At 40.3% G+C, this 18,361-nt stretch overlaps 1 pseudogene; it reads right to left on the bottom strand.

Annotated features, from left to right (window-relative positions):
- Positions 1-8,871: 8,871 nt before the first annotated feature.
- LOC103262483 lies at positions 8,872-9,315 on the bottom strand (annotated as a pseudogene).
- Positions 9,316-18,361: the final 9,046 nt, after the last annotated feature.

Raw genomic sequence — 18,361 nt, 5'->3', positions numbered from 1 at the left:
AAAAAAAAAAAGAAAGAAAGTAGAGGTGGAAGAATTGCCTGAGTCCAGCAGGTTGAGACTGCACTGGCTGTGAGCATGCCACTGCACTCCAGCCTGGGCAACAGAGTGAGACTCCAACACAAAATTTATATATATATATCTGACTCAAAATGTTAATAGTGCTGAGGTTGAGAAACTCTGATCTAGGGAAAAGTCTAAAATATTAAGAGTTGCAGAAATTTGCAAAAAGACAAAAAGGGGGGAAGCAGTAATACAATTAAGAATCCCAGCACGGCTGGGCTCGGTAGCTCAGCCTGTAATCTCAGCGCTTTGGGAGGTCGAGGTGAGTGGATTGCCTGAGCCTGTGGGTTCGAGACCTGCCTCAGCAACTTGGCGAGACCTCATCTCTACAATAAATCAAAAATTAGCTGGGCGTGGTAGTGCGCGCTTGTTGTTCCAGCTACTCGGAAGGCTGAGGCGGAAGGATCGCTGGAGCCCAGCAGGTTGAGGCTGCGATGGCCGGGAGCGGCCATTGCACTCCAGTCTGGGTGACAGAGTGAGACTCCAACTCAAAAAAAAAAAAAAAAATCCCAGCACTTTGGGAGGCCGAGGTGAGAGGATTGACTGAGCTCACAGGTTCGAGACCAGCCTAGGCAACTTGATGAGATGTTGTCTCTACGTAAATCAAAAACTTAGCCAAGCGTGGTGGCTTGTGCTTGTAGTTTCAGTTACTTGGAAGGCTGAAGTGAAAGGATTGCCTGAGCCCAGCAGGTTGAGGCTGTGGTGGCCAAAAGCATGCCACTGCATTCCAGCTTGGGCAACAGAGTGAGATTCCAACTCAAGAAAAAAAGAAGAATGTATTTTGAGCATACATGATCAAGGAGAGTGGAACATAATTCTATGTTTATGTATTATCCAGAGATTCTTCATTCCATGGATTAGCTCATGCAGCTGAATGTGGTTTTAACTATTTGCCAGAAGGGTTTATCACAAATCTAGACCCATGCTGGCTCACTCTAAAACATGAAACTGTCAGGAATCCCCTGGCATAATGTAGAAGAAGAAAACCAAACTCTTTTGAACCCAGGAATCCCAAAACCAAATCTGTCATAACCTTGCCATGAATCTCTCTCTCTTTCTCTTTTTTTTTTTGAGTTGGAGTCTCACGCTGCTCCCAGGCTGGAGTGACACACTCACAGTCACCCTGGTATTGACCTGCTGGGCTCCAGTTATCCTTCTGCCTCAGTCTTCCAAGTAGCCGGAGCTACAGGTGCATGTTACCACACCTGGCTAAGTTTTGATTTATTGTAGAGACGAGGTCTCGACAAGTTGCCTGGGCTGGTCTCGAACCTGTGGGTTCAGGCAATCCACTCGCCTCGGCCTCCCAAAGTGCTGGGATTACACGCTGAGCCACCGAGCCCGGCCTTTTTTATTTTTATTTTTGAGGCATCTATCTCTTGATGGTGAGTCCTTTTGTCAGTGACTTGAGACATTCTTTGAGAGGTAAGTTCAGGAGCTTAGATTTACTACCTCTCTTGTCTTTGTTGGTAATGTTATGAAAGATGACGCAATGGAAGCAAGCCATGCAATGAAATTGATAATGCAATGAAAATGGGTCCAAAGATGACAAAGGCCAGGTAGTAGACACTAGACCACCAGAGACAAAACACAAAAAGAAAAAAAGTCAGTGGAGTAATAGAAATTTCTACTGTCTGGATGCAGTGGCTCTCACATGTAATCCTAGCACTTTGGGAGGCTGAAGCAGGAGGATAGCTTGAGCCCAGGAGTTTAAGACCAGCCTGGGCAATGTAGTGAGACCTCATTTCTACAAAAAAAAAAAAAAAGTCCCTAGAAATTTCTGACCATCAAAGATTATCTGACTGTGATTAATTGATGATATTAGTGTCCCTCAGAAAACTCATATAATCAGAACAGATTTGTTTATGCTTCAGCTATCAAACCTTCCAAATCTTAGTGGATTAATACAACAAGAGGTTGTTTCTCACTCAAGTTCATGTCCACTGAGGGTTGTTTATGAGTTCTGTGTCATACTTGGAAGAAGAGATAGCCAAACTATTTGGAAAACGAAGCTTAGATATAGATTCCTCTTGATCTAGAGGTCTATGAACTAAAAACACAAATTTTCTTCTCCTTGCACATTCAAGACACAATGGTAGCTTAGAGAGAGTTTCAACACAAAGACACTCCATTCAAAAAGGAATGAATGAAGATGCAGATCTGACACTGGTTCATGGCAAGATACTGTGAGTCCTACTACCTTGTGTGTGTGTAGGGAATATTCTTTGAATAGACACCTATTCTGATCTCTAGGAGGGGCTCCCCAATTCATTAATCTCTATGTCTTTTGTTTCCACCTTCTGGGATACAGTCTCTCCCTTTCTATTATCCTCCTTGGCTATATCTGAAGTGGGTGTTACAGAATACGCACTCTTTGGAGGCTGAGCAGTGTTCTGAGCTTATTTCTATAGAAGACTAGAGGCCTAAAGAGCATTTTAAATCTTGTCCAAACTCTTTATTTCTTTGGCACTACCTAATTCCAATCAGCTTCACTCATAACAGCACATCCATGGTTCTTATCTTAGCACATGTCTATCTATCTACTACCTGGAGCTTGGTGGGAGAGTGCTATTGGCTGCAATGTATCCCCCACAAATTTGTATGTTGAAGTCCACACTCCTCATACCTCTGAATGTGACTGTATTTGGAGATAGGATCTTTTTTTTTCCCTTTTGAGTCGGAGTCTCACTCTGTCACCCAGGCTGGAGTGCAATGGCATGTGCATGGCCACTGCAGCCTCGACCTGCTGGGCTCAGGTGATCCCTCTGCCTCAACCTTCCAAGTAGCTGGAACCACAGGCGTGTGCCACCACGCCAAGCTAATTTTTAGATTTATTGTAGAGACAAGATCTCGCTGTGTTGCCTAGACTGGTCTCGAACCCATGGGATCAGGTAGTCCTCTCGCCTTAGCCTCTCAAAGGAGATGGAGTCTTCAAAGAGGTCATTAAGGTTAAATCAGGTAATTGGGATGGGCCTTAATCCAGTATGTGCTTATAAGAAGAGATCGGGTTCACAGTAACAAAGATATGGAATCGACTTAAATGTTCATCAATGGATGATTGAATAAAGAAAATATGACAGGTAAAATGGAGGACTACTCAACCATAAAAAAGAATGAAATCATATATTTTGCAGCAACATAGATGAAACTAGAGGCTACTAAAGTGAAATAACTCAGAAACAGAAAATACCACATGTTCTCACTTATAAGTGGTAACAAAATAATGTGTACACCTGGGCATAGAGAGTGGAACGATAAGCATTGGAGACTCACAAGAGTGGGAGGGGGGGAGGGGGGAGAGATGAGAAATTACCCAGTGGGTACAATGCACCTTTTTTGGGTGATGGTGACACTAAAAACTGACTTCACCTCTACACAATATATCCTTGTAACAAAATGGCACTTGTACCTCTAAATCTATAACAAATAAAAACAAGATATTAGGACACAGACACACAAAAAGGAAGGACAACGTGAAAACAAAGGGAGAGGATGGCCATCTCTGAGCCAAGGAGAGGTCTCATAATAAAACCAGCTCTGTGAACACCTTGATCTTGGACTTCTAACCTCCAGAACTGTGAGAAAACAAACTTCTGTTGTTTAAGCCACCCAGTCTGTGGTACTTTGTCATGACAGCTCTAGAAAACTACTACAGAGAGCAATACTTTTATTCTTTTCTTTCTGAATTGTTATATCCAGTTGAGAGGGTTTACTGGATGACACCTAAATCCATCAGAAATTTTAACAATGTATGTGACAGGAGTAGTCTTGGTTGGATCTTTGTCTAAAATCCTTTTTTAATAGGTTTGTTTTGGGTTTTTTTGAGTCAAAGTCTCACTCTGTCACCCAGGCTGGAGTGCAGTGGCACGATAATGGCTTACCACAACCTCAATCTGCTCTGCTCAAGCGATCCTTTCACCTCAACTTCCCAAGTAGCTGAAACTACCACTGTGTGCCATTATGCCTAGCTAAATTTTTGATTTTTTTAAAAGATGAGATCCCGCTGTGTTTCCCTGGCTGGTCTCAAACTCTTAGGCTCAAACAATCCTCCTGCTTTGGCCTCCCAAAGTACTGAGATTATAGTTGTGAGACACTGTGCCTACCCCTAGTTCTAATAGTCTGTTGTGGCTAAAGTTATTCTCGATTTTGCCGATTGCAGTGGCTCACGCCTATAATCCCAACACTTTGGGAGGTCAAGGCAGGAGGATTGTTTGAGTCCAAGAGTTTCAGACTAGCCTGGGCATAGTGAGACCTTGTCTCTACAATAAATAAAAATATTAGCTGGGTGTGGTGGCACATGCCTATGTTTCTAGTTATTATACTTGGAAGGCTGAGGTAGAAGGACCACTTGAGCCCAACAGATTGAGGCTGCAGTGCCATGAACATGCCACTGCATTCCAGCCTGGGTGACAGAGTGAGATTCTGACTCAAAAAAAAAGTTATTCTCAATTTTATAGTTTATTAATTGAGAATGAGACATTTGCCACTCCCAACTCTGCAAATTCCTGAATTTCTCTATTCTCTATTCTTTTCCACCTCTGCCTACAAATTAATCTCACATTTTCTGGATATTTTCCTCTTTTTTTCGCTCAGGTAATCCTCTTACCTCTGCCTCCCAAGTGCTGGGATTACAGACATAAACCACTGTGCCTGGCTGATACTATCCTTTTTTGAAGTATCATGTGATATGCAGCCAACATTAACCAATATATGCAATTAATGTTTTGTCTCATAATGTCTTCTCCTGGAATTGCAAGCATATAAGGTTCATTATCAACTTTCCAAGTTATTATTATTATTTTTTTTGAGTTGGAGTCTCACTCAGTTGCCCAGACTGGAGTGCAGTGGCCTCTCCCGGCCACCGCAGTCTCGCCTGCTGGGCTCTGGCGATCCTTCCGCCTCAGCCTTCCGAGTAGCCGGAATTACAGGCATGCGCTACGATGCCTGGCTGATTTTTTGATTTACTGTAGAGATGAGGTCTCGCTGCCCAGGCGGGTCTCGAACCCACGGGCTCAGGCAATCCCCTCACCTCAGCCTCCCAAAGGCGCGGGATTACAGGCTGAGCCACCAAGCCCGGCTCCTTCCAAATTATTGTAGGTGAGGGTTTTGTTAAATGTACCAGAATTAGTTTCCTTGCCCCTATCACTTGATCCCTAAGCCAGTGCCACAAAAGTCAGTTTTTGTTAAGACACACTCTGTCTCTGGGCATCAAATTCTGTATCAATCAAGATATGCTAGGTTATGTCAAAATCTTAATGACATACAATAACAAAGATTTATTTCTTATTTATATTTATTGCTGGTTGCCTTTACATCTTCTCATGCTATGATGTAGGTTGATAAAGCATTCGTGATCTTGAACACTGTCAGACTCAAAAGCAGAGGGAGAGAGTTCCAGAGGGTGACAGATTGGCAATTAGATACTCTGACCTTGAAGTGACATGCATCATCTGCTCACAGCTGATTGGCCAGAACTAGTCATATGGTCCCACCCAATCACAAGAGGACCAGGAAGTAGAACTAATTACATGTCCCAAACGTGGAAAGTGAGAAATATTTGGTCAACAGCATAATCCAACCGTATATGAACTGAATAATTAAATGTAATCTAGGTGTGTTGAATGGAAGTCCAACTTCCACAGAGTTGCAGCCCCTCACCTGTTCCCAGACTTAAGAGCTCCTGACGAACTTTGACAGCACAAGCATGTAGTGTGCGCCCTTCTCCTAGTCTTCAGCAAAGCAACCTGAGGTGATTTTGCCAGGTAACTGTGACAGGTAAAGAATAATCCCCCAAATTTTCAGTTATAATTGACCTTGGTTCTGAGATAAAACCAATTCCTTGATACTGAGACCACCAAGTTGGTCCACCTATCAGGGTCCTCACAGCATGAAGTAATAAATGAAACTTTAACCAGAGTTGACAGTAGGCCCTATGGTGCAGCAATCCTTCAGGGTTATTTCCCCAGTGTTCAGATGTACAGATGGAGCAGATGGCCTCATTGCCATGGGATTGCTCCCTGAGTTAAAGAATGAGTCTGGCCAGGTGTGATGGTTCATGCTCGTAATCCCAGCAGTTTGAGAGGCTGAGGAGGGCAGAATGCTTGAGCCCAGGAGTTTCAGACCACCTGGGATACATAATGAAACCTCGTCTCTACAACAAAAATTAAAAAATTAGCCAGATGTGGTAGTGTGCCTGTAGTCCCAGCTACTTGGGATGCTGAGGTGGAAGGCACATGTGAGCCATGATCATTGCGATCATGCCTCTGCACTTTTGCCTGGGTGACCCTGACTCAAAAACAAAACAAAACAAAACCAAGTCTATTACAACAGGAAAAGCAAAGCAGAAGCCATTGGAACACTCCTCCTGGCCGAGGGAGGAAATGAAAAGGAAACCTATGGTTTGAGGTCACTGGAGATGTATTTGCTTTGTCTTCTCTAATTGAATTTTTATGTCACCAATTGCTTCCACAAAACATGAAGTTAGGAGAAGTGAATCAGAGAGAAGCCAGCAGAGATTCAGATACAAGTGGATAGAGCTATTAACACCTGGGGATAGCCAATAACCAGGGACCATGTCTGGAACATATTCAGAAAGTTCTTTATGTGGAGCAGGAGAAGGACCTGATCAAGGGCAGTAGAAGGAGTGACTTCACAAAATCAAAGACAAAATGTAGAAGGACAAGGGAGGCAGGGAATGAGTTTGTCCTGTAACTGGAAAAGCACAAGGCAAGACAGCTCTTCTTATGCAAATTTCTCAATTTTTCCAACTTTTGTTCACTGTAATGTCTATGTATACCTAATTAGTTATTTAACTTTAAACCATATGTTATAGAAAGTAATATGACTGGGTTCTGTGGCTAACACCTATAATTCCAGCACTTTAGGAGGCTGAGGTAGGAGGATTACTTGAGCTCAGGAGTTCTGAACCAGCCTGGATAACATAGTGAGATCCTATCTCTACAAAAAAATCAAAATATTAGCTAAGGAGAGGAGAGGAGAAGAGAGGAGAGAAGGGGGGGAGAGAGTATAAACCGTGTTTTAACGGTCACAAGGGTTTTCTTTTTCTCTGGCAGCTAAACAAACACGGGCCTCAAGCAACATTAAAACAATTGTGGGGGGGGCGGGGGGAGGAGGGAAGGGTTCACAACTCATCTACAAGGGTACCTGCATAATGAACATTTGTATACCTAACCCTGAATTATACTCCACATCTTTAAAATTAAAAATTAAAAAAAAAAAAATTGCAGGTCAGGTGCAGTGGCTCACACCTGTAATCCCAGCACTTTGGGAGGCCAAGGTGAGAGGATTGCCTGAGCCCACGGGTTTGAGACCAGCCTGGGCAACTTGGCAAGACCTCGTCTGTATAATAAATAACAAAATAATAATCTGGGAATGGTGGAGTATGCCTGTAGTTCCAGCAACTTGGAAGGCTGAGGTGGAAGGATCACCCGAGCCCAGCAGATCAAGGCTGTGGTGGCCATGAGCATGCCAGTCCACTGTAGCCTGGGCAACAGAGTAAAACTTCAACTCAAAACAAACAAACAAACAAACAAACAAAACAATTGCAGTTCATTCACTGCTATACTAACTGACATGACACGTGGTGACCCATGCCTGTAGTTCCAACTACCTGGGAGACTGAGGAGAAAGGGTCATCTGAGTTCAGGAGGTCGAAGCTCATGAGCCATTATTGTGCTACTCCAGCCTGGGTGACAGAGTGAGAACCTAACTAAAAAATAAAAGTAAAAAAAATAAAAAATTTAAAAAAGAAGGTAATATGTAACATGTAACATTTCCATTTCTACATGTCCATATTTTCTGAAACAATTTTATTTCTAAAACTTCTGCATGGATTATGGACCTCAGTGTTGTTATTATCCCTGGAGCCTCCTGTTGACTCATCCAACAGGTTTCTTGAAACCTCGTTTTTGAGAATAACAAGAACAAAAAGCCTTGAGAAATTCAATTCCCTACTTACCACAATAAAGGTCTCAAGGAAATAAGTTGTCAGATGGTGCACTTATTGTAGGTGGAAATGGGGACCCTCTTGACCAGTCAGTAGAAGTGACAGACTGATGTAACTCCAAGGGTACATCCAAAACTCTGTTTACTAAAGGGTGAGAAAAGCTAATGACCCTGGCATTTGCAACATGGTCACAACAGATTAGATTATGAACAAAGGATCTAAAAAGGTTGCTTACGGTAAAAAAAAAAAAAAAAGGAAAGGGAAAATCTGATAGATCGAAAGATAGTTTAAGCATCACATTAACATGTGATGTGTGACTCAAATCAACATTTAGAAATAGTCAGGGAAATTTGATCCTTGGCTGAATATTAGATGTTTTTAAGGAATGCTTGTTTTTTTTTTTAAGTGAGATAATGGTATGGTGGTTATGTTAAAAGAATTCTTCTCTTACAAATATATAATGTCTCGTTTTTTCTTTTTTTGAAAAAAATTGTCTTTATTATAAGGAAAATACACAGTGAAACAAAGCTAGAAGGTGGTAGGGACAGAAAATATGGGAAAATATTACCACCAAACAAGCCGCCCAAACATGACTTCCTGTGTGGAGGCGAGTGATGGGGCCCTTACATCATTGGTCTTTCCTGATTCAAGGCAACTTGCCCAGCAAGACCGGGCCCAGGAGTTCCATTTTCCAATCTCTTCTCTTCCTGAGAGTTTGGGAAAGGTTGTATGGTTCTCAGGCTTTCAAAATATGGAAGACAGTATGGCAAAGAAGGGAAGGATGTTCTAGCCTTTAGTTTCAATGACTTCCCCATGCCTGTGGAGCTATCCCCACCCAGCCCCATCCCTCAGTATTTGTTGATGCCAAAGACACGAACCCCATGAAATTGGGGCAACTTAGGCAGCTGTACACTGAGCAGTGATGCTGTGTTGATGAAGAAGTGAGCAGCGTCATACTTAGTATAGAAACTGGCCAGGAGGTAGAGTACGATGGGGAGATGCTGAGGCAAATTGGAGACCATATCTATCTGCTCCCAGTATGTCAGCAGCCGAGCCTTTCCTTGGTCAGGGATCTCAAAGGGTGTCTCCTTAACTGTATGTAGGAAGACATACATAGCCAAGTTATGGATGACGTTGGTTAGGGTCCAGACAACAGGAATGTTGAAGAAGGGGATGCTGAAGAGAACCACAGGCAGCATTCCTACCAAGATGATGTAGACCAGCCAGATGCCCCAACTATTCATCACTTGAGGGCTGGGGTTTAATTTGCTGTGTGCCACCCCCACATTCATCCTGCCAGCTTCAGAAGCCCGTCCACCTAGGGGTGTGGAGCTCACCACCACGCCCGTGGTCTCCAGGAAGTAGCTTCCCCATCTGCTTGTTTTTTCTTTAAAATAATCCTGTGTGTGTGCACGCATGTGTGTAGGGGCTGGGTGGTAAGTGAAGAGGAAACAACATTGACCACAGTTATGGTTAGTCAAGCTAGGTGGTGAATACTTGGAGGAGGATTATATCAGTTTCTTTGATTATTAAATATGACATCACTCATAATAAAAATGAAATATTTTTAATATTTTCATTTCATATTTATTATTAAATATGACATCACTCACAACTAAAATAAAATATTTGTAAAAGTTTGCTTTTTAACTGAGATAATTTAGAGAACATCCTGTAATATGAGAAAAATTGTAAGAAATAAATTATGATTCTCTTTTCTGAAAGATTTTTTGAAAACTATTAACTCTCAATATTGGTGTCTGTGTTAGTAATTTGGCCAAAGGCACATGTTTACTAAATGGTAGAGTTGGGATTTGATCTTGGGCAGCTTCATTCCCAGGCTCTCTCCCTTGACAGCTATGTGATGCTGAATCACAGCCAACTAGTCAGAACCTCAAACTAGTTCATAGCACAGCCTTCTCATCTGTCTTGATCTGGATCAGAACTTGCAGTTGGTCAGTTAATTAGGCAGTAGTGAACAACCATGCTGGAAAGTGGCCTACTAGCCTTGAATATTCAGTGTGCCATGGACATTGCCAATTTGTTTTATGGAAGAAAAGAGAATACATGTCAATCTTGGGAATCAGTTAAGTGGAATCAAGTTAAGAGATCTGCTGTTGTATTTTTGAGGAAACAATGTATTAGTCTGCCTTGCTGTGATAACAAACTGCCCCCAGTCTCTGTGGCTTAAAATAGTATACATTTATCATTCACATTGCATGTTGGTGTCTGCATATCAATGGCGGTGTCTCTGCTTCATGTATTCTCTCAATCCAACAGTATCCCGAAGGAATAGCCTCTTTTTAGGACATGTTATACTTATGGCAAAGGGAAACAAACAAGAGGCAGAGCTGAACCACCTAATGACTTCTAATTTATATAACTATAGTGTAGATTGCTACTCTTTACATCCCACTGGCAAAAGTCAGTCAAGGAACGATACCTTTGGAAGGACACTGAAGATCACTCGTATAATCCTCTTGCAGGGAAGAAAGCGGATGGTTGGGATAAAAAAAAAAAAATCAGGCTACCTGGCCAGGTGCAGTGGCTCAACCCCGCCTGTAAACCCAGCATGTTAGGAGGCAGAGGCAAGAAGATTGCCTGAGCCCAGGGGCTCAAGACCAGCCTGGGCAACTTGGTGAGACCTCATCTCTATAATAAATCAAAAACTTAGCAGGGTGTAGTGGTGCGTGCCTATAGTCCCAGCTACTCAGAAGGCTGAAGTGGGGGGGGATCGCCTAAGTCCAGAGGTAGAGGCTGCAGTGGTTGTGAGCATGCCACCGCACTCCATCCTGGGCGACAGACTGAGACTCTGACTAAAATAATAATAATAATAATTCAGTTACCTGCATATTCCAAGTTGTTCAATATTTCTGCACTAGAGTGTATGAATATTGCTGTTACTTTTCCTTTCTCATATTTACCATTTTTGTAGTATTTATGGTGTTTTAGTAAGTCAACATTCATTCTATTAGGGTAAATTATAGTGTCTGAAGAAGCTTACCTTGTCCATTATCTGATCTTTGTTGAAAGAATTGCTGACTATGAAAATCATAACGTTCAACTTGAATCAATCAATCTGTTCATTTGACTTCCTTTTGAACAGAGTCCAGAGTGCTTCAGTTACTAAGTTACCCTTATTACATTGTGACTGAAACTTGAGCACTTGTAAATAAGCATTAATGAAAATATATTTAGTTGGCTGACATGTATTAGATATCTATATTATGTGCTATTTATATTGATAAAATTTCCAACACAACATAATAAAACATCTAGTTTCACCTATAGCATTTTATTTTGTAATTCATTGCTACAAAATCAATAAATGTCCATTTTATAAAACTACAAAAATATAGAAAAGCTAAAAGTAGTAGAAAATCACTTACCATCTTGATACTAAAAATCTTACCACCCTGAGCAACCCATTTTTAACATTTTAGTGGATATATTTTTAATGATATTTCTAGCATGTATAAATATGCTAAAAGGGGTCATATTATTATTATTGACTAGACTATTCATCCATTTTGTGCTGCTATCAAGGAATACATGAGGCAGAGCAATTTATTAAGTGGTATAGCTAGGTTGGTGGCTTACACTTGTAATCCCAACACTTTGGGAGGCTGAGGTGGAGGGACTGCTTGAGCCCAGGAGTTTGAGATCAGCCCAGGCAACATATTGGGACCTTGTCTCTACAAAAAAATTTTAAAATTAGCCAGACATGGTGTTGTGCACTTATAGTTCCAGCTACTTGGGAGACTGAGGTAGAAGGATCATCTGAGCCCAGTAGGTTGAGGCTGCGGTGAGTCATGACTGTGCCACTGTACTCCATCCTGGTTGACTGAATGAAAGCCAGTCAAATGCAAGTCAGTCAAAAAAAAATCAGTCAACTCAAAAACAAAAAATAGGTTTATATGACTCATGGATCTATAGGCTGTACAGGAAGCATAGGGCCAACATTTGCTTCTGGAAAGGATCTCAGAAAGCTTCCAATCCGGGTGGAAGGGGTAGGTGAACCAGCGTGTCGCAAGACAAGAGAGAGAGCAAGGTTGGAGAGAAGTGTCATGCTCTTTTAAACAACTGGCTCTTGTGTAAACTAACTGAGCAAGAATTCACTTATCATTGGGAGTACTGCACCAAGTCACTCAATGAGAGCTCCACATTCATGACCCAAATACCTCCCACTATGCCCATCTCTAATAGGGCACAAATATTCAAATTATATCAACTAGTTTCACTTCTCATTATGATGTGACTATTTCTCTATGCCACTAGGCATTATCTTATGTTATTAATGGTTGCACAATCTTATGGGAATAACCTATTTTATTTTAACTGCTCCTTTATTAATTATCAATTCTATATAAATAAATAATTTCAAACACTCAGAATTATTTCCTTAGACCAGCTTTCTAGGATCAGAAATTCTGGAGCAAATGATTATGTATAATTTTAAGGGCCATAGTATTGAATGTCAAGAGAAATATTTAAAATCAGTCTATTTTGTAATCTAATACATGATTGCAGATCACCTGTGTTATTGGTCTCCTGGTGTCCTTCAGTCTTTTAGAGAGGTACCAAAGTATTCCTCAATTTTAAACAAAGTAGAGAACTTTCACATTCAGAAAATAGTGAGCTGGATAATTCATAACTATCTTCCCACCAAAGACAATGAAAATAATTCATATGGAATATAAAAAAAGCTTCTTCCTAAAATATCAAAAAGCTAACAAGTAGCAAGAAATTATCTTGCCACTTATTGTCAAAGGTCAATATTTTGGGAAAGGTAGAAATCCAGAGAGCAGTGTTCAGTATTCAAGCCACTATTGTCAATCAGAAGAGGTGGTTAAATGACTGAGGAGGCTAGAGCACATAAGTTGGACTGTAGGGCTTCTCAAGCCAGGGGCTAACTATAGAAAGCAAAATCCTGATTGGCTGCATCCTGAAAGTAAAGGTAAACTAGAAGTAAAGTAGCCTTCCCCTTTATTGGAGCTCAGTTTCAAGGAATCTGGGTGATTCAGAAAAATCTCAAGCACTGAAATAAATTACAGTGGTCCTGGATTGCTAATGCCCCATACGTTTGCAAAAGTAAATGGAAATTCTTTCTAGAAGAAGATATCATTCTAGTCTTAAAAATACTCCAGTAAATACTCAAGTACATTTTCCAACACACAATAAAAATAATTAGGTATAGGAGGAGATAAAAATGCGATCAAGAATCAGCATAAATAATAGAAACAGAAAGAGACTCACAGATACTTCAGATAGTGGAATTACTAGACATACATGGAAAAAAATCTTACTATAGTCATAGGGATAAAAATTGAACTTAAAAATTTCAGCAAAAAATTGGAAAGTATAAAAACAGACACTGAAGATTCAGGAACTGAAAAATAAAATAATGCAAGTTAAGAACGCAAGGGATAAGTTAAAAAGCAAAATACATAAAGAAGATAAGTTAGAAGAGTTCATCCAGAATGGAGTACAGAGAGACAGCTGGATGACAGATACAGAAGAGAGAGTTAGAGACATAGTTGCCACAGTAAGAAGGAATAACATATATTTAACTGATATTCAAGGAGAAAAGTGAAGGAATGAAGCAAAAGCAATATTTGGAGAGCTAGTGAATGAGATTTCCAGAATTAATGATGCAAGGACATGATGCAGAAATGATGATGAAAAAAATATCAGTCTACAGGCTCAAGATGCCTCTAAAGTCATACACAAGCCTAGGCAACATAGCGAGATCTCATCTCTACAAAAAAAGAACTTAAAAATTAGCCAGGCATGGTGGCACATGCCTGTAGTCACAGCTACATGGGAGGCTGAGGTGAAAGGATCACCTGAGAAGTAGTCTGAGAGGCTGTGGTGAACCCTGAGCAAGCCACTGAACTCCAGCTGAGTGATAGAGCGAGACCTCTGACTCAAAAAAAAAAAAAAAATTATTACCATTAAAATAAATCACACCCAGTTGCTTCATGGCGAAACTGCAGAATCCCAAAGATAAAGTGAAAATCTTAAAAACAAATAGAAGGAAAAAAGTAGGTTACCTTCAGAGAAACAAATAAATGGCTGATTTCATTTAGCAACTACAGAACTCAGAAGACAGTGGAATTATACCTTTAATGTGATGAAAGAAAATAGCCAGCAACTTAGAATTCTATATTTAGAATATAGAAAATATTCTTCAAGAATGAAAGTTAAATAAACACATTTTTAGGAAAACAAAAACAGCAAAATTTTCTTGTAGAACACCAAACTGAAGAAAAAAACTAAATAATACTCTTTTTTTTTTTTTGATTTGGAGTCTCTCTCCATCACCCAGGCTGGAGTGCAGTGGCACACTCACGGCCAACCCAGTGTTGACCTGCTGGGCTCTGGCTATCCTTTCGCCTCAGTCTTCCAAGTAGCCAGAACTATAGGCAGGCGCTACCACAATGTGCCAGAGTCCAGCTCCAGCAGGTCAGCGTTCCCTGAAGGAGGAATGGCATCGGCGCAGGAGAAAAAACTTGAACACTGACTCTGCTGCAAGCAGGACAAATGCTGATTTATTGTCTTTTCCAACTCCTTTTATACCCTACGTGTTTTTTGTTTTTCAAGGCAATCAGTTACAATTTAATGGACTGGACAGGTAATGTATCTTTGTTCATCCTGTTTTGATCTTAAAACATTATCATCCTAAACATTAACTATAAATCTTATAAACTCCTAACATTTTAAAAATGATTACCATTTCTTAATGTCCATACAAAAGTTTACTTATTTCTATAACTATTACATTATAAATCACTACCAAGTTCTAAGCACTATATAATTGTCACATCGATGAACAAGTCATACCTATTACCTTCACACAGCAATTTGCAACTAGCTGGGGTAAAACAACATTTTCAAGGTTTCTTAGCCACAAGTTGGCCTGACTAGTTTTCCACAATGTTACACCTGGTATTTACAATCTGCGTCAATTATCCTCTGTCAGGAAGAATGAGCTTCAATGTTGGTAGAACAAAAGGCCTCTCGGTCTCAAGTCACCTTAGTCACAATCCCTAACCAGAATTACAAGCCTCCTTAACAAAGGGAAGTAAAGGCAAGGGTGCTCTAATATTTATGTGATTGTTAATTTTTTTAAGCATAATATACCACATGTAGAAATTAAGAAATTAAATAAATGTAATTTTTACATTGGCACTTTTCCTAAAAATACAAACTGTAGCTTCTCAAATTTCTCTAATTAGTCACCAATCAGAAGAAATAAAATCTTACAAGTAATTATCTACCCGCACATGATATTTAAAATCACTATTGATAATTTCCTGGCAAGGCCAGTGAGTTCCCTGACAAACATTAAATCGAGCACTTTCTGATTTTTTACAATTTTCCCAACTACAATGTTTAATCAAGTGATTGCGTGATCTAATACCAGGAGGCTGGGGATATGGAAACCTAGGAAGGAATTCAAATGAAGGGAAGGTAATTTTTCATGAATTCCCCTCTTGCCTTTTTGCAAGGTGTAGTGGAAGCGTGAGTGGAATTTTGCTTTCCATCCTCAGATTGTACAGAACTTTCAACTGCATTAATGACAAAAGTAGAAGAAGCAAGGGTCTCAGCTGCCCAGGTTCACTTTGCAACCCGGGGTCTTCAGCCCCCTGGACTTTGTCAGCAGGCAGGTCTCCATGGCTGGCTCCCAACACGCCCAGCTAATTTTTTTTGGTTTTGATTTATTATAGAGATGAGGTCTTGCTGAGTTGCCTGGGCTGGTCTCAGGCAATCCACTTGCTTCGGACTCCCAAAGTGCTGGGATTATAGGCTGAGCCACTGAGCCCGGCCTAAACAATACTCTTCTGGCAGAGGAAAATGATTCCAGAAGAAAGATTGGAGATTCAGGAAGAGAGCCGGGCTCGGTGGCTCAGCCTGTGATCCTGCGCCTTTGGGAGGCTGAGGTGAGTGGATTGCCCGAGCCCGCGGGTTTGAGACCCGCCTGGGCAGCGAGACCTCATCTCTACAATAAATCAAAAAATCATCCGGGCGTGGTAGCGCATGCCTGTAATTCCGGCTACTTGGAAGGCTGAGGCGGAAGGATCGCTGGAGCCTAGCAAGTGAGGCTGCCGTGGCCAGGAGCAGCCACTGCACTCCAGTCTGGGCAACCGAGTGAGACTCCAACTCAAAAAAAAAAAAAAAAAGAGATTCAGGAAGAGATAAAAAACAATGAAATGGTAGATATTTGGATAATTCTAAAGAACACTGTATAAGACAATAATAAAGTCTTATGGAGTTTAAAAGAAATGTAGAATTAAAATATATCACAAAAAGTGTGTGTATATGTGTATACAAAAATAGTCTAAGTTGCTTGCATTCTTGAGAGGAGGCAAAATTCTAATTAATATTTGATAAATCCAAGATGCATACTTAATGTCTAAGATAAATATGAATATCTTCATTAAAAATTAGTTCATTAACTCATAAGGCTAAAAGAAGGCAAGAAAAGATAAAAAAGGAATACTAAAAATACAGTGCAAATAGAAACCATATGGTTAGATAATAGAGAGAAACCCAAATACATCAATAATTACATTAAATATAAGTAAACTACATGCTTCAATTAAAAGACAAAGATTGTTAGATTGAATAAAAAAGTAAAACTTAAATATATTCTATTTATATGAAATAGGTGTAAAACATAAGTACATAGCTTGAAAGTAAAATTATGGAAAAAAGCATACCACAGAAATATTGATCAAGAGAAAGTGTATATAATGATATGCAAAAGATTATATTTCCAAAAATGGCAAAAACAATATTTCTGGCCCTACATGTTCTTCCAGAATTTTTACATTCTGCCAGGTATGGTGGCTCATGCCCATAACCCTAGCACTTTGGGAGGCTGAGGTGGGAGGATTGTTTGAGCCTAGGACTTTGAGACTAGCCTGGGTAACACAGTGAGACCTTGTCTCTACAAAACATCAAAAAGGTAGCTGGGGGCCAGGCACTGTAACTCATGCCTGTAATCTAAGCACTTTGGGAGGCCAAGGCAAAAGAGTTACCTAAGCCCAGGAGTTCAAGACCAGCCTGGGAAACATGGTGAGACCTCATCTCTACAATAAATAAAAAAATTAGCTTGGCTGTGGTGGCCTGTTCCTGTAGTCCCCGTTACTTGGAAGGATGAGGTTGAAGGATCGCCTGGACCCAGGTGGTCAAGGCAGTCGTGGCGGTGGTGGTGGTGGTGCCACTGCACTCCAGCCTGGGTGACAGGGTGAGACCCTGATTCAAAAAAGTAAAATTAAAATAGAGTCTATTTCTCTGACCTTTGTGACTGTGTTATGAATAGAATGTAGTAAAGGTGTTGCTGCATGACTTTAGAGGCTAGGTCATGAGAGGCAATACAGCTTCTACTTGACTCTCTCTCTAGGAATGTACACCCTTGGAACCAAAAAGGGGCCATGTGCTGGTGTTCTGGCCAACAATGTCAGCTAAGACTCTAGCCCACAACCAGATTCAACCACCATATAAGTAAAAAAACTTTCAGAGCATTCAACCCTTAGCTTTGGACCATCACAGCTGATGCCAATGCAACAGAGATGAATTGTTCCCACTGAGTCCTACCCAAGCTATAGATCTTTGAGGGAAAAGATGTCATTATTGTTTTAAGCCACTAAGTTTTGGGGTAATTTGTTGTACCACAATAGATAACCCAAACAGTATGTTATAAGAAGAAAAAATAAACGTAAAAGGAAAAAACAGTTCTAGTGACAAATATAGAAGGTCTAAATTACCAAAAGAATGTAACCATTCTAAACCTTCATGTATCTAGTAAACAAGTGCTTGAAATATACAAAGCAAAATTGAGAGAACTATAAGAAGAAATGCACAGATTTACAACCATAATGGGAGACTTTAACACACAAATCTCTAATCGTTAGAATAATCAGAAAAAACATCAGTAAAGATATAGAGGATTTAAATAACACAACTAACTTGAAAAAATGCATATAAATAAGACATTGCACCCAACAGTTGCAAAATTCACAATCTTTACAAGGACACAAGGAACTTATTTAAAAAGGGACCATATGGTGAACCATGAAACAAATCTCAACAGTTTTCAAGTGATTGAAATAACACAGTGTATGTTCTCTGATCACAAAGCAATTAAATCCTTGATAACAAAAATGTAAGTAGAAATTTCACGTGTTTGGAGTTGTAAGTAATTAAACAGTTAATATATATATATATATATATATATATATATATTTTTTTTTTTTTTTTTGAGTTGGAGTCTCACTCGGTCGCCCAGACTGTAGTGCAGTGGCCGCTCCCAGCCACCGCAGCCTTGACCTG

Source organism: Carlito syrichta, unplaced genomic scaffold (assembly GCF_000164805.1).
Source record: "Carlito syrichta isolate Samal-C Ts95f unplaced genomic scaffold, Tarsius_syrichta-2.0.1 Scaffold304516, whole genome shotgun sequence".
Classification (NCBI taxonomy): domain Eukaryota; kingdom Metazoa; phylum Chordata; class Mammalia; order Primates; family Tarsiidae; genus Carlito; species Carlito syrichta.
Note: the sequence above shows the minus strand (reverse complement) of the source record. Positions and strands in the feature narration are given on the sequence as shown.